Here is a 20,803-nt window from a genome sequence, read left to right as displayed (position 1 = left end):
GTCACTCTTCATCAACAACTATCAGACGTCCAGGAGGGTTTTTTCATACCACATGCTAAAGTCGATATGAATCAAGTGAACCAATTTAAATTTGGGAGCCAATTTTTGTATAAAAGGCTGCTTCATTGAGGGTATGTCATGGTCGAAGCGTTGGACGACCCACTTGCTAAATATTTCGCCTCGGAATAGTTTTTTAGAATTTTTGCAATTCATAATATATTTTTTTTGGAATAAATTTTATTTTATTTTGTCTTGATTCATGTGTTGATGTGGTATTCCTATTTGCTCATTTTCAAAATTATTGTACGATTCTTTTTTGTCCCATGTGTGACGGTTCCGCTTCTTCTGTTAACATAAAGCTTTGGTTCACCGACGAAAAATGAACAAGCGACCACCTTGTATGACCCTGAGCTCATATTCTATAATGATCAACTCTTCCTCCGCTGAGGATTGCCTCTATATAAGGTGTTTTATGTCATGTTCAATCATTACAAAGTCAGTCCCATTCATATTCTATCGAATTCCATGTCTTCCGTCACAACCTTTGTCATTTTGTATCATCAATCGGGAATCCCCCGGTCAAAGGAGCTCTTCACATTATGTTCTTGTTTTGATTCAGTTCAGACCATCATGTTCAGTTTGCCTCCCTTGGAAAGCTCCAGCTGCTAAGGCCAAACAATAAGGTGAAAGTCTGGAAGCTTTAGGCCCTCTCACCAAGTCAAAAAAGGTGTCGAATCGAGTGCTAGTTGAAGCAAGGGGGGTGAAAGGGCAACAACTTTTAGTCTACGAGTATCTTGATCCGACATTTATTGACTAGATGCTGCAACCTGATGCCTTTGAAAAAATGATAGAGAGGATTAGACAGCCTCTGACGCTTAGGAGGCTGAACTGGAGGTAGCAACTAACACCCAAGCCACGAAGAAGAAAGCCTAAGAGATTGAACGTGTTGAATTTGCCCGCCCCAAAAGCTATTGCTATTGCAGGCTGAAAGAAGGCTCTTATGGTCCACGCCGATGAAGATCTTAAAGACGTGGAAATGATTTATTTTGTGCCTAAGTCTTATATTATTTTCCAAAGGATCATTACTAGCGAGCTAATCTTTATTAAGAAGAAAACTTCTGTGAAGTCCACTAAAAACTCTCTATGGGTTGCAGGTCCCTAGGGTGCAAAACAAAAAGAGGCTGAAAAAACACCAAGCCAAGTGGATTCGAGTAGTGCCAAGTGGGAGGCTTCTCCATAAAGAAGGAAGTGAGATCTGTCACCCTTCGATCGGTTGCTTTGACATTCATCAAGATGTCTACAAGCAATCAAGCTAGTCACCTTTTTTATGTTGGCATGATCAATCCCAAGTATGAGCTAGAGTTCATAAATCACGAGTGAGAGCATTGACGTTAGATAAAAACATTGGCAAGTGATCTGAGAGTCTTACCTCCTCCCTCTCCCCGAAAGAAATGAAAAGGCTCCCCACTTGTGGTAGTTCCAATGCAAGATAAGAGGGCAATGTTGAGCACCAGCTCAGATGATCAGTTCACCTTGATTGATTTGAGTAAAAACTTGTCTTCTGACACTCCTACCGCGGCCGACTGCCCTTTGACCATCATCGAGGATATGGTCTCATGTCTATGAGAAGGTCCTTAAGGTGCTTAACCTCTCATATATGTACCAGATGATCGATTTGTATCAAATAATGGTCTGGGAGACTTCTCACATCCAATCAAAATTTTTTTTTCAATTAGAACACAAAGAACAATTGGATGTTGAGGAAAAGTGGGTCGTGACCTAAGAGAGGGTAGAATTTATGAATGAACGAGCAAAGGAGGCTAAAACTTAAGTACTTAAACTATCAGAGTTGTTGTCAACAACTCAAAAAGAGAACCAAGTCATAAGGAAGAAGACGATGATGATGAAGCCATCAAATGAGTCTTTTTCGAGATTTCTTCCCACCTGCATCAGGTAGAACTTCTTATTATAAAACCGAGGGAAGTAAAGGCATTTTTCATCAAACTAATGGTGAAGGCAAAGTTGGTCTCCCCTGCATGGATCAACTTAGAGAAGTTTGCCACCCTGTTCTAAGATTTGAAGGAGGGGGGAGGAAGAGTAAGGTGGTGAAGATGATGGACATCAGACTCAAGGCTCGCCTTCAGCTTCATTAGTAACTTAGAGAAAATTTTCTTTTTTCGTTTTTAACACTTGTAAAGAAATGTTAAGAAATTCTTTGTAAATTTTCAAGTATAAAAGAATGCAAAGCTTTCAGCCAATTTCACCTTCATTTTATGAAATTACCTTTACCGTATATTTTATTTTCCTTGTGATAAATGTTTGGCTGTGATGATTAATGGTTCAATTTTTTTTGGGAATGTCCTTAATCTTTTACTGAATTACCCCCCCGACTCAAGTCTTATGCTTCCCGTTTCTTGGTTGTTCGATTAGGTCATCACCTTGGATGGGCGACATTTTACGCTAGACATATTAAACAGATCTTATTTCAACATTCACAAGAGTAACCGTTGAGACTTGCTATCGGGGCAATTCATATGCTATCCATCGCAAATATTTTTGCTAATGGGTAGGAATTTACCGATAGAGCTTGACCAACTTCGAGTTTGGCGATGTTGGTTTTATGATGCATGATCTTTGTGGATTGGTTCTTACATGTTTTGCCTATCATACATTAATCTTTGTTGTCAGTCATTTTTAGATAATTTTTACTATCAGACAAAATGCATCATTGTCTTTCTTTGAAAATTTTGTAGATGTAGTGGAACACTATTAGTGGATCGATTCAAGTTCCCCGAGTGTCAGTTGGATTTTGTTTATCCTTCATATGAACTTCCCAAGTTCTTGAAGTGTTAGCCATATCTAGGATCGCTTGCATAATTTAAAAAAAAATACTTCATTTTTATGAACTTAACAAAAAAAAATATAAGATTTGGAATGATAACATAATATCATAGCTAAGCTAGGCAATGGTCAGAATATCCAGTTTGACTCCCTCGATGGTATGCTTTATTGGTCGCTCGATTATCCGAGTGACTTTATAAGCCTCCGAGGGGAGCCCGAGTCGAGTGATGAGGATTGTTCCTCAGCTCTCGCCTTTCTCCACAAGTAGTTCTCTTTGGTGGGCGGTGATTGGCTTTCGTGATTCTGAATGACGCAGGGGGCTGTATTCTTCTGCTGAGATGTCATTGTTGATTAATTCCAAAAGAACAATCAACATCTTCGGTCGTTGCACGCCCAATGCATATCGAAGGGGTCCTTCCTTCTGCCTTTGAACTACAGAGACATTAGCTTCTGCAAGCTCCAAGTCCTGTACTTACAACATGTTCTTCTAGAAGCATTTGATGAACGAGCAAGACTTTAGTTATGTCATTTTTGGATTTGCAAGAGGGCCTACGAGTTTTTGTAAGGTTTTTGGGCACTGAAAAAACTGTGTCAAAATTATTTGCTTGAAATCAACAAAGTATGCAATCACCCGCGGTGATATTGCATTAAACCACATGGGGGCGGACCCCCTCAGTGTGGTGATTAAGAGACGACCTTTCAATGCATTGATAATCCTTAAAAGACACATAGTTGACTCAAACGAGGCTATATGGCTGGTCGAATTGGTCATGCCTTTATAGGACTCTATTACCAGAATTTTGAAGCTCTTTGGGGGCTCAGTCTTAGGGATTTGCCGATAGAACACATTATATGGCTGTCAGGGCAGCCCAAATCGATGTTTGTCGATCGGTGCCGACCCAACATATTAAAGCAATGAGAGTCGCCTTTTCTTTCCAAAGCTTGGGGGTTCTTCAACCATTGTGCTCTATCCCTTCCTCTTCAGGTTATTACTCTCTTACCTAAGCCAACACATCTCATATGACATCCAACATTTGATACTTCACACCCGAATCTGCTGGTTCACAAACTCTTTGGTGCATTCCACGTTATCGATGTCTATTTTGTGGGTTTCTTCTCTATGGGCTGCTCATCTTATTGTCTATGGCATGATCCACATTCACCACACCTGAATATTGAATCATTTTTTATCAGTGAATCACACCCTAAGAAGTAGAGTGTAAGAGACAAAGAGAGAGAGAGAGAGAGGAGTCAACAATACTTAACAATAAATTATATCAATCAACCGACCTTTCTTAAGCTTTTTGGCTAATTTTATTATCCTTTGTTCATAAAATGATCTCCTTATTTATAGTAGAGACAATGCAGTATAATGATATTACATTTTTGTCCATATTTTAATGAGTTATACAAAGTATTTTAGGTAATTTAAATATATGAGCCTATTGCTCGGCTGCTCTCTAGCTCGGTCGGCTGAGCTTGTTTGTCTTTGGCTCGACAAGGTTGATATAATCGACTAAGCTTAGTCGGCATTATTGGTCGATTGTGCTTGTTTTGCTTCGATTTGACAAGACTTGTTCGGTCGAATAGGCTTGGTCAACGTTATCGAGTTCCTGATCTAGTATAGCCGTCAAACCTTAACCCGTAGCGAGGAACTTCTATCGACAAAGCACTGTTGGACTATCGAGGCTAGGTGAATCATCACAACCTGATATGTATATCGCTTCTCAAGTCTCAACGAGGAGAGCCAGATGAATAACTACAAAACTCTTTATTGCATTGTTAATTTTTTATCCTTAACGAGGAGCCTCAGATGTGCTGCGGGATGATTGGTGATATTATAGAACTATATCTTTCCTTATATCAGATCTGCTCGAAGACATGCTACTATATCAAGTTGCCTTCTTCTAGTGGTTGGTTGGGATGTCTATCTGTTTAGTTTCAGTCCAGATGGTTCAGGCTCGTATCTCTTGGTCTTCCTTTTGTCCTCCTGGTAGCTCAAATATTTTTGACTTTGGCTAGGATGGTTACATCTGGTTGGATAAGTGGGCCTCCTATTTTTTCATCATTGGGCCCTCCTTTGTCATACTTTCCTCCTTTAGGCCGTTAGATCTCCTCATGATCAACGCTAGTACATTTTTTATGAACTATATATATATATATATATATATATATATGAAATTAGTTTTTGATCGTATTCAAGTCGTTAACTAACATATGAATTCAGATTACTTTCCAGTCAAGCAAGCCATTTAGATGCTATAGAATATGTGAACATCAATTTAAATTGACAACCCTCGATATTATTAGAAAACTTTACTCAAGCTGCCAAATTTGGGGAGCTTATATATGAAAAAATTATTTCGTGTAGATTTCATCCGTACATGCGGATAAGAGTATTCGAAAGGTGCTCCGAGGATACTTGAAAAGTACTCAAGAGGTACTCCCCTAATCTACATGTATTGATCCCACACGTAACATTCTATCCTATATATGTTCTTCTTGAGTTGTTTTTGAAAAAAAAAGGATTAGGCTAGACTACGTGTGCTTAAATTAATTAAGATAAATTAAGATTCACTTTTTTATATTCAAAAAATAAGATATACTATTAAATAACAAAAAATTTTGCAATAATCATCTCGAACATATATATATTTTTTGACCGTTAAGTCTTTTGAAATATGTATAGTGATCAAGGAAAAAGTTTATAGAGCACGTAATGGCCTATGATGGTTGTGTTGAAGGCACATACTGGCTTATGTATCTTTCATACAATTAATAGTGACATCCATCTTAATTTCTAACCTTATTGCTAAAAGAGAGGAGGCCTAATTATTTTTGTTAAGAAAGTGATTTCGTCTTATATCAAAATGTTCAAGATGCTACTTATTATTAGGCAAAACAAATATTAATGTTTAGAAATAAAGATTAAAAAAAGTAGCCAAAAAGTTCGCCAATCAAGTGTAGATCTCAACACAGGCATATGCGTACAATTGAGTATTTTTGTTAAGGTGAATCTAACGACATCAGAGTATTTGATTTTAGTTATAATAATATTCCTTTCATATAAATATTATAGCTGTTAAATCAATATTTTTTCCTTGAATCATGCTCGGGGAACGGTTTGTAAGACATTAGAGAGAGAAATGTATATTAATGAATAATAATTTGAGAGAGTTGTCTGCCATTTATTCATATAATGATCCCTATTTATAAGCTGACGAGCTCTTGATAGGGGTTGCTGGTTGACTAAGCTAGAGAGGTTTGTCGGTCAACCATGTCAGCAAAGATTGCTGGTTGGCGGGGAGCGATACTGCGCGTTGGTTAAACTTTTGTTGGCAAATGACTGACAAGATTGACCTGGTCGGCTAAATCATTCCGATGGGACAGTGAAGTCTGGTTGTCTCCCAAACAAGAAGCTTTTATTGGTAGAGTAGAGCGAGAATATTAAACAGAGAATGAATCACTGTAATCCAATAGGTGACAATTGTCAGACGAAGAGATATTGAGGAATGGTAGAAAGTCGTCTCATTGATTCGTGATGTTGTTTGAGGAAGTTGTTGAATACCTCTACGGGAATGGTATAATAAGAGGGGTTAGCTTTTGTATTGGGATGATTTCATCATGTGGAATGACTTGGATTCCTTTACGCTTTGCTTATGATCCAACCACTTAGGTTCTACCCACTCGACTGTCTCGGTTAATCTTTGTATTGAAGCTTCCAATTGAATAATTGAGCTCCTGAGTCTCCTATCGATGAGTCATCCCTTGACATGGTTTGTTGTGTCCACACCGTCTGATTTCCTTGAAATTCGTGCTAACACTTTTTTCATACCCAATAGAATATAATAATCTTAAAAACAAATTGCATTTTGATTTATCATTAATTGTATGAAAACAATAAAAAAGAAAAAAAGAATGGAGCACCGAGGTTCTAAAAATCCATGGAAAACATATACATGAAGACAAACAATTGTAAGCATTACACATAGAATTTCCTTTAATAACCCTAAACATTGTCCTTCTCAAATGCTTCTGTCTTTCTACCATTTATCACAACTCCTTAGCTTTTTCATCTTTTTTAAAGGAAGCTGGTAACAGCTCATATGTTGACTCCAAACTCCTTGTTCAAATTATCGCAAGACTGACACGTGATATTCCTTCCTCATTTTACTTTGGAAGCACGATTCCTCCATCAAAATTTTTTTTTTGTTTCTTTGCTCATTTTAAATTATGCTCAGATACTTGTAAATTCAAATCTCTTTTAATAAGTAAGAGGCATATTGTGATGTATAAGTAGGAAGTTATGTATGTTAGAATTAAAGTTTTGATGCGAGCTATGTAATACAAAGGAATTGATTGGTATGCATGCAAATCATCCTCAAATTTTTTTTTTTTTTTGAAATTTAGCTCTCATCTGTAGTTTTCTTAGTTAGTGTACGACAAAAAAAGGCTCTTGACTATATTTTTCGTGGATCTCACGACTAAGAATAAATGAATCTTATGAAAGTATAATAGGATAACAAAAAACAAGGGACTATAGGTTGATCAACCGACCGATCCATAGGCCAGCCGACTAAGAGACTAACTAACTCAAAGGCCGCCTAAAAGAGGGCCGACAAAAAAAGAAGACTACTCATTAGATGTCCGTATATCGAGCGTTAACCGTCCTAAACCCGATTGATTAGGGGTTGGCTGACTATAGAGAATTAGGGGTATAATTATCATTTCACAATAAATCTAACCCTCTATAAATAAAGGAGCACTAAATATAAACAGGGGTTATTGAAAACTAATACAAAATATCTCATTTCAAGATCTCCATCTTTCTCTCTGTCTCCCTTCTATGCTAGATTCCTTGAGTGTCATTCACGAATAAATTTTTGTTCAACACCCTAAAATCAGTGAGTGTGGGTAATGCAATAAACAAGAATAGGAGCAATTCAGGGAGAAGAATCTCAATATCGAGAGACTACATATAACATGAATTGTAGCTGAGAATTTGCTGCCCAACAAGTATGCTAGAAGTGATTAGGAATGCAACCACCATTATATGTAGCATCTCACCACCCGCAGATAATAACTCTACCAAATGCCGAAAGAGTAATGCCTGCTCCGGTAAGAGAGCAGGATGCTCATTATCTCAAGAGTGCATGTTTGACACCACTCAACCACAGCTGGTATGAACATACCAAAGCACCACGACCCACCCAAACAGAGAATGCTTTCTCAAGGATCGACAAATGATTCGCCAGGTGTCAGTTGATTGTGCGTTGGCCAACCTAAAATAGATTATGAGTTTGCCGACTAGAGAGGATCATGGGTATAATTATAATTTCACAATAATTCTAGGCCCCTATAAATATACGATCATTAAATTTAACTTGGATTATTGAAAGCTAATACAAAATAACTCATTTCAAATTTCCCTCTCTCTTTGTCTTCCTTGTGCAGTCTATTTCTCGGGTTTCATAAATATGGTTTCAACAATTATATTTTGTCTAATCATATCTTACTTGCCTAAATTAATCAAATGATTGTTTGAATGGGCTAATGTAAATAAAAAATTTGAACAAGTATTTGACTTCTTAAAATCTTAAACAAATTAAACAAGCAAATTGATGAAATTGAAAGTAATATCTAACAATTCTACATCAATTATAAGATGAAAAGTTAAAAGCAGCCTATTTTGTATTCATTTATATATATAAAAAAAGAAATAACGAATTTGTTCATTGAAATATTTAAATAAAAAAATTACAATAAATCAATTTGGAATAATATATAGTTATCTTGCCCGCTATATTCTTTAAGATAATTCTCTCCGTTGCCGCGGTGATTCGAATGCCGGCGTAGAGATTCTTCTTCGACGGTGAGAGGAGGCGGGGAAGAGGTGTCGTGGCTGGTTCTTCGGGCTATGGTAATTTTGTCATCAGGTGAGGTGTTGGGGGCTTAGTTGATTGGTGACTAGGGAGTGAATAACCTGTTGCTGAGATTGGGTTTTCAACCGGATTTGTGTCGCGCGTATCATATGCTGATGAAAAGGGGGTGTTTAAAGAGGGGAATGTTGTGGTGTTTATGTACAATGATTTGGCGAACAATCCAATCAATCCAAGGCCCGGTGTCATCATCAACCACCCGAGGGCAAGGAAGTTTTTGCCGGGGATTTTTTTATAATTCCGAATCAATTGTGTTAGTCTAAGCTGTAAGTTTGAGAATTTGAATGAGTTGTTTAAGTTTTCTTGTAAAATTGTTGCTTTCAGCTAAGTGCTTTAAACTTGTGAATTTTAGGTTTGCATTACTGATAAATGGTAAGTGGCAGCTTAATTTATTGTTCCTGAGTCCAAGAAGGAATGGATTATTGAATTTTGATTTGGTAAATAGGTACAATTAGGCATTACCACATGACTTGTAATGTTTGCAAAATACTTTGTTTGCACGCATCTTTGTCCAAGTTAATAAAGTCATTATGAGCATGCACCTCAATTGAGTTCAACAACTTACCGATTTAGAACCAGCCTGAACCAACCTAAACTTGAACCTTATCAAAATTGAAATCACCTAAAGAGTGGAGTTGCAAATAAGTGAATCTTAGATTAATTGTCTAAGAGTTAGCTCTAACTTGGTTCGTAGTACTAGCTACTATGCATGCTTGAGGGATTAAGAAATTTACCTTTGAATAGCGATTCACTAAAAAAAAACTTCTAAACTTCCTTAAGGTACTCTCCATTGCAGTAGAGGCTATATTAAAAAATTATCAGATTTGAATACTCATATTAATGCTTAGATTGACTAAGGAAAGCAAATCATGAATTTCAAATTAGGATTTCAATGGAGTTCAGGCCTGCTTTAATTTCTTCGGCTAACACAAAGCTATTACCCATTAAAATAAAATTAAACATATAAGCAACTCATGAGTAGCAAATGTCAACTTAAATAAATTTGGTTAACTCATAAAAAGGACAATACATCATATTCTAATTAAATTTGGGCATTTTGTGAAGGGATATAAGCACCATCCCAATTAGATTTGTGTCTTCTAATGGATGTAGGCCTCATCTTAACCAAATTCAATTGGTTTAGAACAAAGTCTTGAATCCCATCAATAGTTATTCAACCACCTCATAAGTAGAGTAGTATTCTTTGTCTCAATTATATTCAAGCATTTTGATGGAGATAAGCTCCACTTTAATTCACAACTTAGAATAAAATCCATTGAGCTTGTGAAATGGAGAATAAATGTTTTGTGTAACTCATAAATTAATATGCAAGCCTCATTATCAAATTCGGACATTTTATTGTATGCAAGTCTCATCCTAAAAATTTGGGTATTTGAATGGATGTAGGCCCCACCATAAAATAAATTATTGGGTCAACTTTTATGCCAACAAGTGACGTGCCAAAACTTACCGCGAGGTGGTCATACAACGCAAGTGCACCTACCAAGTAGTATGTGCTCTAAGAGTCCGCTATCGATATCACGAGGAAAGTGTTAGCAATTTGTTTACACAAAAAAATCTCCAGTTTACTATTTTAGTTAACCTAGCTCGACATGTTCATAAAGAGGGTTTGAATCCCATGATTCTAGCAAAACAAAGTAATTGGCAGATAACAAAAAAAATAAAAACAACTGAAATTTTTTTTGAGAGTTTCTTCAAGATATTTGAGGTTCGTGCCTCTGTGATTCCGGGATTGTGGTAGTCCTGACTTTCCTAATTTTTTTCTTACATTATTATTATCAATCAGGGATATATTATTCTTAATGCCTATGTCTAGGTAAAAAAAAGCCTAGAATCCATAAAACTGTTGTTTCCTCAATTTCTATGGCATCCTGCATAACTGTTCCGATCTCCTAGGATGATTGCAGAATAACTGGAATGTTTATCCTCTTGAAATTCTATGGTTAACTCTCCGTTTCCACTACGCAAGTGTTAGATGTCGTAATTTCACTAAACATTTTAACATCATAGTTGGTCAGACTATAAATTAAGCCCATAGGTTAAACAACAACATAGGTCATGGAAGCACAAGAAAGTGATAACGGAAAAATGTTACGGAAAAAATTACAATTAACTCCACTGCCCCTACATCACCGAGTCACGGAGAATGAATTTATTCAAGCATTGTTGAGAAAATCATAGCACGACGAACTATGTAGGAATTCAATGTAAGCAACAAAAACATGTAAAACTTACAGTAACTTGTTTTCTCCACAGTTGCAACAATTCTCCTTTCATACAAGTTTCTCACAACTCAAAAAAAAGATGAAAGCTCACCCCTCAAGGTTTCCACCAAAGGAGGAAGAAGACCTTGAGGAAAAACGCAAATTCTCTTCAAATCTTGCCTTCAGTAATTTCTTATGACTCCCTCATGTAGAACTCCCTTCACGGAGCCCTAACAATCACTTTTTTATCAAGATCACAACTTGGGCCATCAAATTTCCTTTCTAAAGTGTTTTCCTGTTCATCAACCTATTCACGCCAAGTGGCTTAGTGCATCATTGCCTCTTCTCATTATCTGTATCTACACTCGGCGCACCCGTTCCAATGCTCTTATTATGGAACCCTCTATCTCCTTAAAGGACCTTGACTCAACTCCAGGCGACATCCGTAGCACGACCCCTCCTCTGCATGAGGAGGTGAGTTCACCAAGTATGGTATGCTCCTCCCTCTACTCTATAGAAAAATGTATTTTTTCATAGATTATCGCCAACCTACAGAGCCTTTGCTACTGCCCTGACAGACCAACGGATCCCAACTATTATTGAGGTTTGCTCTTGCTGATCCAACCTGAAAAACAACAATAATTAAGGAGATGAATGCCCTTCATCGGAACTATACTTGGGACTTCGTTGATCTTCCTCAACGTAAGAAAGTTGTGGGGTGTCGATCGATTTTCAACACTAAATTCAACTCCAATAGATCCTTTGAACGCAACATGGTATGATTTGTTGTCGAAGGGTACTCACAAGCCAACAGAGTTGATTATGATGAGACATTTGCTCTAGTGGCTAACTTGATACAAATCGGGCCCTGTTGTCACTTGCGATGAATCTGGATTGACATTTATTTCAGCTAGATGTCAAAAATATGTTCTTGAATAAAGATCTTACAAAATAGGTATACATGTGACTCCCTTATGGCTTTGATTTTACTGCCTCCAAAGGGCAAGTGTGCAGGCTGCGAAAGTCTTTCTATGGGCTAATGTAGCCCTCAAGGGCCTGATTTGGCAAATTCAAAAAGTTGGTGGTGGGCTATGGTTTTACTCAAGCTTAATCGTATCACATTTTCTTCTTTTGACATTTCTCCAATGGGCAGGTAGCTATCATTATTGTCTATGCTGACGATATTGTTATTACATATAACAATCTCTTAGCATTGGAGTCATTGAAAGACATTATTGCAAAGTCCTTTGAAATTAAGGATTTGGGATCTCTCCGGTATTTCTTAGACATGGAATTGACTCGATCATCTCGGGGCATTTGCTATCTCAGCGCAAATATGTGATTGATCTATTGACATAGAATAACCTTCTCCTATGCTAACCAGTGGTTGTCCATATGGATTCCAATGAAAAATTATCGAACATTCCTAATGTTGGGACTGTTAATAAGGCTCACAACTAACGCATTGTGGGGAAACTCATCTACCTCAACCATACCCGCCCCGACATATGCCATGCAGTTGGTATAGTGAGTCAATTAATGCATGACCCCTATGAACACCATCTCTAAGTTGTTCGCCTAATTCTCTACTATTTAAAAGGTACACTAGACTCAGGTTTACTTTTCTCTCGTCACACCTCTTGGTCTATTGTTGTTTATACAAATGTTTATTGGTTCGAGTCGGTTCATGATCGATGTTCCACCTCGATGTATTGCTCATTTGTATGGGAAAATCTTGTCACGTGGAAAAATAAAAAACAGTCTGTGGTTGCCCGGAGCAATGCTGAAGCTGAATTCCAGTCTATGTCCCTTAGGCATCTGTGAAGACCTTTGGTTACGCATCTTGCTTCGTGAAATTCGTATGCCAAACTCAGTTTTGCTACAACTATTCTATGATAATAAGGTCGCCATCCACATTGCTCACCATCCAGTCCAATATGATCGTACCAAACATAATAAACATGTGGAAATTGACTTACATTCATTAAGGAAAAGATTGAGTCCGGAAAAATTTGTGTTTTTTTTGTGTCCTCCAGTGGTCAACTAGTGTATATCTTCATTAAGGATCTTTCTCGTCTTTTATTCTATGACTTCAAATCCGAGTTAAACATGACTGACATATATACTTCAACTTGATGGAGAGTATTAGATTTATAACGACAAGTAATAAAATTTGGTTTAAATATTGTAATTGGGTTAAATACTCCTTCTATCAATAAAATTATGTTGCTCTAGTCACAAATTTAACACTACCTAAAAGCATCACCCACACATTCCCAACACATCTAATGGCTGCTATAATATGGCCTTGAAATTTCCTTCATAAAAGATCACTACTTAGAGCCTTAGAAATAATATTTGAAGAATACCTCTAATGTTAAGGTGGTTGGGCGGGGGTTGGGGGGGATGGTGATCGAGCTCTCAAGCGAGGGAAATGGGCTCTAGGAAGGAGAATTCAAATGTGTTCTGTGCGGGTTCGGAGTGGTGGTGTTAGGTCATGGGAAGCTATTGGGATGAATTGAAAGATTGGAGGAAGTTGCATTGGATTGGGGAAGGCAAATGTGGAAGTTGGGTGCTCTAATGGAAATTCTCTCCGTGTGTGTGTGAATATCGTGTACCTGTTATGATGAAAATAAGTCAGATGGAGAGTGAGAATAGGAGAGAGAGGGAGAGAGTGATAACAATAAGGTGTGAGAGAAAGAGAGACGGAGAGAGGGAGAAGGTAGGAGAGATAGATGGGTGAGATAGAGAGCATGAGGGATAGATAAAGTGAGAGAGGGAAGTACGGAAAGATAGAGTTGGGTGTGAGAGAGAGGGATAGAGGAAGAGTGGAAAGAGGGAAATAGCGTGAGAAAGAGAAAGAAAAGGGAGAGAAAGTGAGAGAGAGTTAAAGAATTGCTCTCTGTTGGCGCAAAAAGAAGTATAGTTTTTAGTGGCAGTGCTGGGGAAGTTAAGGGAGGCCTGGCAGTGGTGGCACAACCATTGAGAGGCTGCCACATGAGAAATCAGTTATGGGAGAAGGAGTGGAGCTGTCATTTCAGTTACAAGTGGGCTGGGTCGTGCTTAGGTCGGGTTACCCTGTGTTTGGACTTGGGTTTAGGTGTGGATTTGAGTTGTGTTTGGGCTGATTTGATGCAACTTTAGTGTAAGGTTTGGGTTTGCTTGTATTTGGCCTGGTTTGATTTGGGCTAGGATTTGGATGTGGGGTTTGCTTGATTTGGTGTAGATTTAGTGTGGGGTTGGATTTAGACCATATGGTGTTAGAGTATAGGCTAGGATTTAGGTTATGTTGTGAAGATTTGAGTGGTTTAGGCTTGAGTTTGATTTGGGGTTTGAGTTTTATGGTAGATTTGAAATTGATTTGAGATTGAATTAGAGTTGAATTTGTATTGAATTTTAATGTTAAATGTGAATGGGTTTAAAGTTGATTTATGTTTGATTTAAAATGTGTGAGTTTGGATTGGGATGAATGTTAGTTTAAGTGTGATTTTGAGTTGAATTTAGGTGTGGATTTACGTAAATTTTAGATTAGATTTATGTATCAATTTATATGAAATTTTGGATTAAAATTGATATGTGATTTGATTATTGAGCTTAAGTATAAATTTATGTAGTTTGAATTATTTATTTAATTTATGGTGTTTTAAGTTCGAGTAAGTTGCAAATTAAGGTGCTTTGATTATTGGGTTTGATTTGAATTAGATTTAAGTTTGATATTGAATTTTGAGTTTGATTTGATTATTTATTCTTTGTTGGATATGATTAGTTTTAACTTTGATCTTTAATCACTTTAATTTGTCCTTTTAAGGTTAGCTTAACCATGGTTCAATGCGTAGACTAATCCAATTATGCACACCGCAAAGGAAAGGATTATGCTATGAAAGGATTAGGTGGCCCTCCCAAGATATCCCCAAAGTTGACTAAACCAATGGGTAGCCCTAATAATCCTAGCCCATGTGTTAATCTAAAAGTCAAAAAGGTGTCTAAGTCATGAGTCAAGTCCCTAGGTTCAGTGGGTCACATAGAAGGATGTTCAAAGTCATATGGGGTACTAAACTTTTAATTTTTATACCCTAGCCATAATCAATTCAACACCAAATCATGAGTCAAGGATTAAGACCAAGTAAATTTCAAATAAAATGAAGTGAAGATTTGGTTTAAGTTCTAATTTTTAGGTCTCAACAATTCACTAGTCCTCTGGGGTAGCCTTTGAGGATGTTCTAAGACTAGATCTTAGGCTCTAAGGAGGAATGAGAGGAGAGAAAATTGACCTCACAAAAAATATTTTTTTTTGCTTGAGACAGTGATGGCTGATTTGGAGAGTTCTTACATCAGTTAGATTTTATCAAGTCATGTGAGCATTTAAATGAAATCATCAAATAGTTAATAACTATGTATTTTTTGACACAGCAAATGATTTGCCCTGTTATGCTTATTAGTTGAAAACATGTTAGAATATTTTTTAGCAGGCCCAACTTTTATACCTTTTTGATTTATACTCTATAATTAGTTTGCACACCAACACGGACTAGACTTTCCTTAGAATAGTCTAACTTTTTATCTTCCTTTTCTACTTTGAAATTATCTAAGAAAGATATTGTTCTATCTATTTCTTTTATTTTCTTTATTGAAATGTTTCAAAAATTGGGTATGTTAATCATGTTTGCTCAACTGCAGTGAAAGTCATAATTTAAAGCTGGAAACAATGGAGAAGCAGTACTAAACAGGAAGCTGTCATCACAAAATGCATCACAATTTGAATTCCCTCTTGAGTTTTCTAATGTAATAGATTATGATTCACTTTCTTCCTATGACAGGTGAAGGCAAGGACATTGAATTTTAGAATTTTTAATGTTGGATCAAATGTGATGGAGTATGGGACCAAAAGCATCAAAGCTGAGAAGCTGTATTTGTACAAGAAATTTGATCCTTTAAATGCTATTATCAGAGACAATAATCTTCCACAAACTGATTTTACGTCAGTGGTGATAAACCAGAGAGATGGTCTCCTTTTCATGTAGAACATGGTTAGAGCTGTTTGTCTTTCTTTTAGTCATTTCATGGAGCTTAATTTTTCAGCACTTATCTTCTCCAGGATACTTATTGAACTATTTCCATAGATGTTAGAGTTGTATTTATGATCCTCCTTCCTCCTCCCAGATCCATTAGAGGAGATTTTTCGAAAGAGATTGAGTGTCACAACTCGACCCGGGGCTTAAAGTTAATTAAAACGGGTACAGATTGTCGGACGACATAAATTAATTTTCCTATATTCATTTTCTATAATTAATATTTAACAAATGAATGAGTCATTAATAAAATTAAATTATATCACCACAATTTAATTTATCTCATTACAGGTTATCCGCGTCTTCTATAAATATGTTATGTTCTATTGTTCATCTTTTAGTCAATTAATTACACATGAAAAGTTAGTTTAAAACAATAGTGAACTAACCAACGTCAGTGAATCCTCATACTTTTAAACTACATTAATATGAAGGAAAAAATAATACGCGTGTTAGTTAAATTTTTAATAAATCAGTATGAAACATTTAAATATTTATGAATATGATCACTTACGATATTTCATGTTATTCATTGTGTTATTATATTAATAACAAATATCTATATCATTTTATGTATATACAACTGTCATATGAGTACCGTCTAAAAATTGTACTAGTTATGATACTTTAATATCGATATTATTTTTCATTTATGTGCACGTGTACCTTAGCAATTCCCTGCTAATATCATAAATGGGTAACTCCATAATACCCAAGCATACATATGCAAACATACTATAACAAATAATATCTAGTAAATATCTTTTCATTCTCATTTGTATAACAACAATATACTTATACACGGATCAATATCTATTTAAACAATATTGAGTATACATGTCTCTCCAACAATATGAAAAAAATTCATTAGAACCATAAAGTATGGGCATGCAGTGGTATAAATATAGCAATATCAATAAGTATATTGTCAAAACAACAAAATATTACTATAACATAAGAGTATGGGTACTCACTTTGCTTTCTGATAATTTTTACTTATTTTAAAGTTCTGTAATATCTTTTACAATAGAATACCAATCATCAATTATAAATTATTATTGTTGGTAAATTAATTAAATGATCTGTAATAATATTAGGAGTTTATTTAACTAAAACATTTTATGAAATTTGATAATAACAGGAGTTTATTTAAATCCATCACTTAATTTATGTAGTATTATTAATTTATCACTGCAATTTCATATCTTTATATGACATAATTTAGTATTTAATTATTAGGGATGAATAGTTTATCTGATTATCATATTTTGATAGTAATATATTTAAAAGTAGAATAACTCTTAATTTTACCCGAATATATCCTTCTCGTTAGCACTTCTCCCTTACACACATAAATGAGCCCAAAGTCCTTGCTAGTCTTCCAAACATAAATTAACATAATTTCATATTAACATTCTTTTAAGTGTTCAATTAACATAAATTAGATGCATATCTCAATTCCTCTTATTGCAAGACAACAATTCCTTTAGAATCCTCTTTAACCCCACATTTACTGTTATAAATTCTTCTTTCCTGCTTTACAGTTTTGATTTGCAAACTAAAATCCACATAAATTCTTTACATTAAATTCCATTAAAATAACATTGAACCCTAACATTTATCTCAAGTATCTTGTTCTCCTTTGCAACATTGACGTCTATCTTCCCCTGAATTCGAGACTCAATAGTTTCAATCCTGATTTCAAATGCACATAAATTTAACATTTAAATAATAAACTTACAGACACACACACACACACACACCCTTTCATGTTATTGACTGCTCATTTCCTCCCCCTCTATCTGACTCCCTCAGAGTGATGAGGCATCATATTGAGGCCACATATTAAAGTTTATTTTCCATAATAGCGGTCATGGGCATAGTGATGCAGTGATCAAACATTTAACTTTTTTATTATTCATTTTTTTTAAATTTATAATTATGTTTTATCAGATACTTGTTTCTTAATTGGCAAATTTTAAGTGGTTGGAATATTCTGGCTGTTGGATTACTTTGCAAATGATAATTGAGGAGTTTATTTAGCATCACTTTTCCGTACTCTAAAGGCTACACAGTTTGTATTCATTTTTAAGTGCCGATTATTTTCTAGTTTGGCAAAACATGAAAGTGCAAAGTCTTTCCTGCTTAACGAATCGAATCCTTGCCCAGTGCCCGGGGAAAGAGGGGCTTTTTGTTTGATCGCTGCGGATAGGTGCAGTTCAGACTTCCTACTTCTTAGACATGGGTGCTCCACACCCATGAACCACCCGCTCTTCGCTTACCCAAACTCAAAACAGCAGCACATTACTCAAGACAACGGAAGCTACTCTTTCCGGGCGAATTCCTTTCATGATCTAAGGGAAGACGCAAGAGCAAGAGCAGATCCCTATCTTCAACCGGAAGCAAAATACTAATGGGGTCACCCTTGGGAAGAAACCGAGAAAGTCTAGAAACCCGGTAAAACAGCGAAATTTGCTCCAGCCTAGCCTTGAGGTTGATCTTCATGACGATTAGTAAGTTTTGATAACGACTGCTTCCTTTTTGGCTTGGGGTTTTAGTCCTAGATTTAGCATTCTACTTCATAACTAAATGAAGTTTTGTGTATTATTTTGGAACGCCATAAATTAGGTTTTAATGCTTTCTGATGCAGATTTAGGACAAGGATCACAAAATCATGTACACAAAATCAAATTAATAGTTTGACAACTTCTAATTTCGATACTTAATTCTATTTAGATGGAAGTTAGTATATGTAAACATTTGAATAAGAAGGTCACAAGCTAATAAGAAAAAAAATTAAGTTTTACCGATTTTACAGTTAATCAATCACACAAGTAAGCCTATCATCAAACTTCAAGGTATAAATATAGCAAGAGAAAGAAGTTACCATAATAACAATCCAATCTTCAAATCAGTACATGTAGATAACTTCCCAACTTCTAATTGCACAACAAATTAGAAAGAATAGCATCCAACTAACGTTCAAGCAAATAATAAATTATTACTCAAAATAAATATAGCAAAAGAAAGAAATTACGAAAATGGTCATCCAACCCTCAAATCAGTACAACATGATACTTCCCCACATTTAATTGCGCAACACATTAGAAAGAATAATATCCAATTATGAAGATGTGTAGAAGAGTTCTTCTCCCATTCTGTACAGATGTGAAGAAAAGTCCCTTCCTCACATTTTTTTGTCTTGCAGGTATGCCTTGGAGATTTGGAGTTGTACTGCTAAGTTACTGTGGTCTAATATGCCCCGGAGCGGCTGCTTTTCCATCAGGGACTATTTTGTGGATTAATCTCAGCTTACCAATCTTCTTTTTAAAATACTTTCTGCTATAATCTGTTGGTTCATCTGAATGGCTAGAAACAACATGAAGCAGGCTAACCAATGGGAGAATTCTAGTTCAACTTTTTGTCATACACCTACTCATCTTCAAAAGGTGATCATTTATGGTGGGATCAAGGACATATTTCTGGCTGTTCTAAATTTTTGGTCCAAGACCATCATTAGACCTGTTCAGACTTTAAGGCAGCTAACACAGCTGGTTTTTTGGAAGAAACATGAGCTCAATTGGATCAAAATCAATATTGATGATAGTTTTTCTGATACGGTTGTTGGGATTGGGATGGTCTTCGGAGATCATAATGGCATAGCTTTTCTCATGCTCTCAGCTCCCATTGTCGTTGTCTCTCCTTTGCAGGCTGAGGCTGAGGCTGTCCTGGCTGCTCTTAGGATTGTCTTCTCTTTGGATTGGAGCAAACTTCTTGTTGAGCTGGACTCTATGATTCTCTGGAAACGCAGCTCTTCTTTGACCTCTTCACATTGGCATATTTAATCTCCAGCTCAAGCAAATTGGGCAGCTCTCTGATTTTATGAATACACAGTGGACTTATATTCCTAGGGAGGGTGAAAGGCCAACAGATTGGCTAGCCAAAGAAGGTGCTTAATCTCAAATAGTTTTCTTAGTTAAGTTTCCTCCTACAGCCTTGCATCTTTTGCTCAAGGGAGATATGTTAGACCCCCTTCTTTAGTTGTGACTTTTGAATTTCAATGGAATATTTTACCTTAAAAAAGGATAAATATGAGAAGAAAGGATAAAAAAAAAACATGCTAGCAGCAACAACAACAACAACAACAAGCTTTTATCCTACTAAGTGTGGTCAACTACATGAATCTTTTTTCTTCATTGTGTCTAATTGAGTGTCGTATTTTCATTGAATTCTAATATATTAAGATCATTTTTTTATATATGTCAAGGTATTTTTAGGTCCACCTCTACATTTCTTAACATAAGTCATATCTAAAACAACCACTCTCCTAAGAAAATATCAGATGGTCAACATTTAATACGATCAAATTATCTAAGACGACTCTCTCTAATCTTGTTTGCCATTGAAGCTGTGACAACCCTTTAGCGGATATATTCATTTTGCATTTTGATTCTTAAAGTGTAAAGGCATTCATCCACCTAATCATTCTCATTTCAACAACACTTAGTTTTTTGCTTTCCTTTTATAGACCGACATTCTGCACCATAAAGCATTATAGGTCCCACCACCATCTTATAAAAATGTCCTTCAAGTCTAAGCGGCAATTGCTGTCACACAATAGGATTGATGCATTCCTCCATTTCAACCATCCAACTTGAATTCTACCGATAACATCCCTTTCAATATCGCCATCACTTTGAATAATATACCCAATATACCCAATATATCT

The 20,803-nt window shown here is 36.0% G+C and overlaps 1 long non-coding RNA gene across 1 annotated transcript; it reads left to right on the top strand.

Annotated features, from left to right (window-relative positions):
• The first annotated feature begins 8,645 nt into the window (after positions 1–8,645).
• Positions 8,646–20,160, top strand: LOC110034054. The gene is made up of 4 exons (XR_002295008.1): positions 8,646–9,046; positions 15,683–16,032; positions 18,185–18,587; positions 19,283–20,160. It is a non-coding gene; the product is annotated as an uncharacterized LOC110034054 (long non-coding RNA).
• The last annotated feature ends 643 nt before the right edge of the window (positions 20,161–20,803 follow it).

Source organism: Phalaenopsis equestris, unplaced genomic scaffold (genome assembly GCF_001263595.1).
Source record: "Phalaenopsis equestris unplaced genomic scaffold, ASM126359v1 Scaffold001339, whole genome shotgun sequence".
In the NCBI taxonomy this organism is placed as follows: Eukaryota; Viridiplantae; Streptophyta; class Magnoliopsida; order Asparagales; family Orchidaceae; genus Phalaenopsis; species Phalaenopsis equestris.
Note: the sequence above shows the minus strand (reverse complement) of the source record. Positions and strands in the feature narration are given on the sequence as shown.